The sequence below is a fragment of the Myodes glareolus genome, chromosome 22 (assembly GCF_982192425.1).
Source record: "Myodes glareolus chromosome 22, mMyoGla1.1, whole genome shotgun sequence".
In the NCBI taxonomy this organism is placed as follows: domain Eukaryota; kingdom Metazoa; phylum Chordata; class Mammalia; order Rodentia; family Cricetidae; genus Myodes; species Myodes glareolus.
Window position 1 is genome coordinate 1,737,705 of NC_142047.1, and position 6,610 is coordinate 1,744,314.

Genomic DNA, 6,610 nt, shown 5'->3' on the forward strand with positions numbered 1-6,610 from the left:
TAATTGTTACTTGCTCTAAAATGAGTTTTTGTTTTTGAAAAGTATATATGTGCAAGTGTGTGTGTGTGTGCGCGCAGGAATGCATCCGTATGCATGTAAAGGTCACTGAACCTAGATCTCATTAAGTGGATAAGCAGGTTGGCCAGCATGCTGGAAATTTGCCTTTTCTGTTTCCCTTATTTCATTATCAGAGTTACAGATGTATTCTACCATGTCTAGATTTCACATGGGTGTAAAGGCTTTAAAGTTGAGTCCTCATACTTATATAGCAGGTACTACCAACTGCACTACCTCCCTACCCTTAAAACATTTTTATGTCTCTTGATATCAAGTTAAGTGTTTTACCTGCCAGTGCTACTGTAATAATAATAGCTGCTAACACCTTTTAGAATTTAATTAAACATTGACACTGAAAGCGTGAACTTGGAGTCACCAGACTTACATTTCCAGAGTATGTCCAGCTTTCAGTTGGACCAGCCAGAATTCTCTCTAGTAAGCAGAAACTTGATCTTGAACCACTTTAGATTCACATATTTCACAGGTGTCATTGTGTACTTTAAGCCAGCATGTTTCTGGGGGTTTGTCTTGCCCATTTTATAAGCAGAGATTCAAGTTTTAAGTGAAAAAATACTCTCTTTCCTTTTCCCTCTTTTAATTTTCATTCTTTCTCCTCTCTTATTTCCTCTAGAGGAAGCCCATGCCATGCATTTATTCCCCACAACCATCTTCCTCTTTATTTCATCTGGGATACTCTTGAACTCACTCTCATTGGGCTTTGTTCAATAATAGCTGCTAACACCTTTTAGAATTTATGGATTTGCCATGAAGAACATGATACAATATCTGATTCATTATTACTCCACTATTTGTCATCACAGTGTTGAACACAAAGTAGGCAACATTCAGTAAGCATCCGATAATGGCCAAATGAATTGACACTTGAATGAGTCTTTGCTGAGAAAGGCCTCCAAGGTCATGGCTTAATTAAACATTGACACCATAGATCCTTCATCTGGCGATGGATGGCGATACAGACGGAGATCCACATTGGAGCACTGGACTGAGCCCCCCAAGGTCCAAATGAGGAGCAGAAGGACAAAGAAAATGAAAAAGGAAATAAGGACTGCGAGGGATGCTATCACCCACTGATACAAGGGGACGGATCTAATGAGAGCTTACCAAGGCCAGTTGGACTGGGACTGAATGAGGACGTGATCCAACCAGATTCTCTGAATGTGGCCGGATTCTCTGAATGTGGCTGGCCCGGAGTCTTTCTGAAAAGCCATTGACAATGACACTGGGACTTGTTTCCTCTGCATATACTGGATTTTGGGGATCCAGTCAGTTTGGATACTCACCTTCCTGGACCTGGAGGGAGGGGGAGGAGCTTGAACTTCCCACAGGGCAGGAAACCCTGACTGTCCTTAGGGACGAAGAGGGAGGAGGAGAGGGAGTGTGGGGAGTGGGAGGGTGTTGGGAGGAGGGGCGGAAATGGAAACTTTTATAATTTAATAAAATTACTTTCTTAAAAAAAAGAGAGAGAATATGGGAATATTTTCAACACAGAGGAAAACCTGCTGAATGTTATTGAATATTTTTCCCTCCTTTGTGCTGATAGATAGAAAGTATCTCAGCAAAACAAAAGACAAGATGTGTGGACTGGAGAGATGGTTCAGTAGTTAAGAGCACTTCCAGCTCTTCCAAAGGCCCTGAGTTCATTTCCCAGCAACCACATAGTGGCTCACAACCATCTGTAATGAGATCTTGTGCTCTTGAAGAACTTAGATCATGTTACCTCATAGACTTAGATCAAGAAACCCAATATGGACAAGTTCAACAGAATTACCAGATACTGGCTGCCCATGTGTGCATCTCTGGGACACAAATGTTAAAACCTGTAGTTGTGCAGCTCACTCTAGCTTGTCTGTCCTCTGGTTCCTCCCAAGTCCTCTTGAACACATATACGCAAAGTGCTTCAAAATAATGCCTGGTCATAAGTGGCAATTGGTCCTGAAACATTTTAGTTATATTTATTTTATTTTATTTTATTTTATTTGTGTGTGCGTGTGTCTGAGGACTAAAGTCAGGTCATCAGACTGGGCCACAAGTATCTTTTCCTGCTGATCAGTCTCATTAGTCCCATTGTTTTTATTTTCACTGTAGTTGTCATTATCATAGCCATCTCTGTGATCCTCTTTCTCTTTCTCTTTATCACCATTTCCTTCCTTGAGGCTCATTTTATTTTCTCTATCTGGATTTTTCCCTGTCATCTCTAAATAGGAAACCTGGGTAAATTACCTCCCCACCTTCCCTACCACTTGGGTTCTAGTTCAGCTTTGCCAGCGAGGAGACTTTGTGAGAGGACAGAGGTCTAGGATTTCTTCTCACTTTTCTGCCTTTTTGTTGGTGCTATTGAAAATGGCTATATCCCTTTGTGATCCTTGCAGCTCTCTTCTTGGTGATCAGTGTCTCAGCAGGAGGCACAGTTTAGTATTCCCAGCAGACCCTCTTCCTTAGCTCCACCACTGCCTGGAGCCACACAGTACCTTCCTAGGCTCAGATGAAGAACACTCCTTCCCTTAGTTGTCAGCCATACCAGAGGCTCTGTCTCCTGCAGTGACTCATCTTTGTGTTATGCCATTTCTTTTTTTCTTCAGACTAAGCCACTCTTTGTAACTGGGTTCTTACCTTAAATCTTCTCTTTTGAAATGCCTAGTGTATTATCTGTTTTTGTTCTGTTCTGTTGTTTTTCCTCATGGAAACTGACCCTTAAAGGAATTTGCATGTGCTCACTCCATGGGGACATGGTTTACTGCAATCTAGAATCAGATCATTTAGGTTTGCTCAAGACTGCAGAAAAGAAAATGAAACACATGTGTCTCCCACTTCCATAAATTATTTCTGCCTGAATGCTGATCCCCATAGCTGCTGTTCTGTCACCTCATCTTGGAGCTCTAATGAAAAGAGTCATTTTTACCCACCTTGAATTCCTCTCAGTCTTGTATATTTTTCCTTCTCCCTTCTTCCTCTTTTCTATCTCTTTTCTACCTCTTCTGCTGCTATCATTGGCAAAAGCATCCTGAACTAAGGTTTTCAGTAGCCAACAAGCTATCTCCAACAATGGTACTTGAAGAACTAATATTTATTCTTTCCTTATTGTAGTAATAACTAGAAGCTGATATGCAAAAGTATTATCCTCTCTGGTGATTACTGAGGGAGTAAGTGGTGGAATTAGGATTCTAAGCAATTCTGATTCCAAACTAAGACAACAATTTCATCGATCTGTCTGTTCACCTGTCCATCCAGCCACACATTCCTGCTAAGTGAGGTGACAGCCACAGTAATTGGTAATTAGAAATGTTACCTTCTAAAGTTGTAACCTTATAAACGGTGGGCTGTAGAACTAAAGGCAGATTCACAAAGCGTTTTATAGCAAAGCAGGGATTCTTAGTATGCAAAACTAACTCAAAATCACATACATGAAAAATCTATAAGTATTTCTGGCATTGCTGGTGAGTGCTGCATGACAGCTTTTCTGCTGCCTTGGTTTCAAACACAGATCTTACATACTTTACACATTCACTAGGACACCCTAGATGAATGTCAACCAATCAGGGGTCTTGAACCCTAGAAATCCCTCACCCCCACCGTTACTACTATAAAACTCAACTCTAACTAAGCTTGGGGCTCTCCGATATTCCAAAATGTTGGACACACGGAGAGACAAATTTGCAAACTTGTATAAAATAAAGGCTCTTTGCTTTTACATATGGGACTTGGTCTCCTTGTTGGTTTTGGGGGGACTTCGTGGATCTGGGAATAACAGTATACACACTCCTGTCATTCCATATTACATAAACATGTAGAGAATGAAATTTTTTAATCATTAACACTTGCAAAAATCAAAATACTATCAGTACTGAACACCACTGAATATGCTTTGTTGTACAGTATCAAACACCCAGTCAAGATTTAATTATTTATGTAAAGAGAAACAAGCACATACATCTCATTAGTATGCAAATTTACTTTAATTTTAAATGAATTGTAAAATAATATGTGTACTAAAGAATTGTTTTGAAATAAATTCAATTATAATTTTTTTAATCATCCACTGCTTGATTTGTATGCTTATTTTAAATATCTGTATACCTAGGGTTGTGAAAATACTTTGTGAAAACGAGGTCATGGGTAGAAAAAGTTTAAGAAGGCCTTCTCCATAATACTTTGATAAATCTATCCAGAACCCACCCAGGGAGATAGATATAGAATGGTAAGTAGTGTACTGGAATACTTAGAAATAATGGCAGGAAAGACAACCTTAAAGGAAGCTATGACGTGAGAGGAGGTTAGCACAGACTGTAGTGAAGCTGTGGATGGTGCTGCTGGTCTGGTGCTCATCATGGTCAGCAGCCCCCATGGATGTCCTAAGACACTGAAACTGAGGACACCTTCTAGGTAACGTGGGATCAAAGTTTTCCAACCTACTGTGTAGGACCCCGCCTCTTCTGTGGATACCCACACCCGATCCAGGCGCATGCTTTCCCGAACTTGGGCCCACGAGAATGGACGACTGTCTTGAGGGTTTAAACAGACACACACAGAAGAGACCTTGCTCACTTACCAAAGAGTAAATGGCCACTTTATTAAACTCAAGTCGGGTATTTATACCAGTGGGCAAGGGGGATCAAAAGGGCAAGGCCTCCTTCCATCAGGAGCAGGAGAAAGAGATTACAGGCCCCGCACCTCAGGCAGAATCAGTTGGGAGGGGCAGGTGTATGGGGCCCACTGCTAGAACCTTGTTTACAGGTGGAATCACCATAACAAAGAGAGCCAGGTTCTTTGTAAACTATACCCTCAAGTCAGTGCTAGTGCAGAATCTCCAGGGAGCCGGAGGTCACACGGCCCGCCCTGCGAATCACCAAGGAAGAAAAGGGGAAAGACCTTGGTACCTACACTACTAACTCTTTCCCTCTTGTTCTTAAACAACAGTGCCAGGACCAACTTTTTGCATTTATTTAGTTTGTATGTATATGTGTTCATATGTGTATATGTGCCTGTCTTCTGTGTGTATATCTCTGTGGTTACATATGTATCATAGTGTGAATGTGGAGGTCTGAGGACAACTTATGGAAGATGGTTCTCTTTTTCTTCCACAATATGGGTACAAGGGACTAAATTCAGGTCATCAAACTTATTAGCAAATACCTTAACCTACTGAAGCATCTCACCAGTCTGACCACTGGTTATTAATAGAAATAGCAGCAACAATAAACCGAACTAACAAACTCAAAGAATTCTTGTGAGTTCCAGGGAGCCAAATTGAAGGATCCACCTTAAACAGGTAACCCCCCCCCCCCACACTCAGTTCCCTGGTACTAAATTTTTTTTTTCCTTAATTTAATTTTGTCCTCTGTTCTGCCAATACCTTAACCAGGTGTAAGAGATACCAGACATATCCATGCCACAAACACCAGACAGGAGCAAAGAGACCAGCTATGCCAGGATGTGGCCAACACCCAGCCTTCTCAGGTTCTGCCCCCTCTAAAGACGACGCCCACAATTAAGCAGGAAGGGGCCTTTAGAATCCTTTGATTCAATTTCTTTAACCTGTGGTGCTAATCTCCCGCTTTTTATTATAAAAAGGACATGGGAATATAATGTTCTGTCTCTTTAAGAAACAAGCCACACCCACTCCCTTCGTGCTTGCAGCCTCAGCCTCACTAGCTCTCTCTCTCTCTGTGCCTTCTCCCTCCCTCCCTCTCTCTTTCTCTTTCTCTCTTTCTCTCCCCCCACTCCTTCTCCCCCTTTCCTTCCCCTCCATATCACCAAATAAATGTCCAATTCCATTCGGTACGGTGTGCCTATCTCTGTTTCTCCCACCCACCACTTATCCGTTTGTCGCCATCAAGCCAGGAACCAGCCACCTTCCCTGCTGCATGGTCTCTGGCACCACTTGCCTTGCCAGGGACCAGCCAGCTGCCACATGGCTGGAGACCCGTCACCTTCGTTTGGAGACTTGCAGCTTGGTCTCGACCCTGCAAGCTGCCTGGGACTCGCAGCAAATCCATTTCAAATGAGAATTAAGAGAAGCTGAAACGACAGAGTAAGCCCTTCTAACTCCCACAAAGTAACACTGATGCTCCTTCTTATTGTTCACTCATACGTGATATTGCTAAAATGGTCAAATCCTGAGACTAGAAAGATCATGGGCCTAGAAGAAAACCTAACATTACTCTGCTGAAGGAACATAGTATTAAGCTAATGACATTGGTATACCTTTAGATCAGTGTCTCAAACAACCCACATCAGGGATGCTTCTTGTAGAACGTGGGAATTAACACAGAGACCCATAACTGGACAGTGGTTCAGGGAATAAGAGTCTTTGGAGCACCCACTCCCAAACAAGGTGTCATATTCAAACCCCTCCCTTCAAGGCTCAAGGTACAATGTGGAAGAGATGACAGAAAGATCCTAAGATTCAGAGATGATGGATGACTCCAAGAAGACAGTTTCTTCCAGACACAACAGTAATAATGAGCATATAAACTCAAAGACTACAGCAGTCTGCACAAGTTCAGATCAGATAAGAGGAAGCCCCAGCACTGGA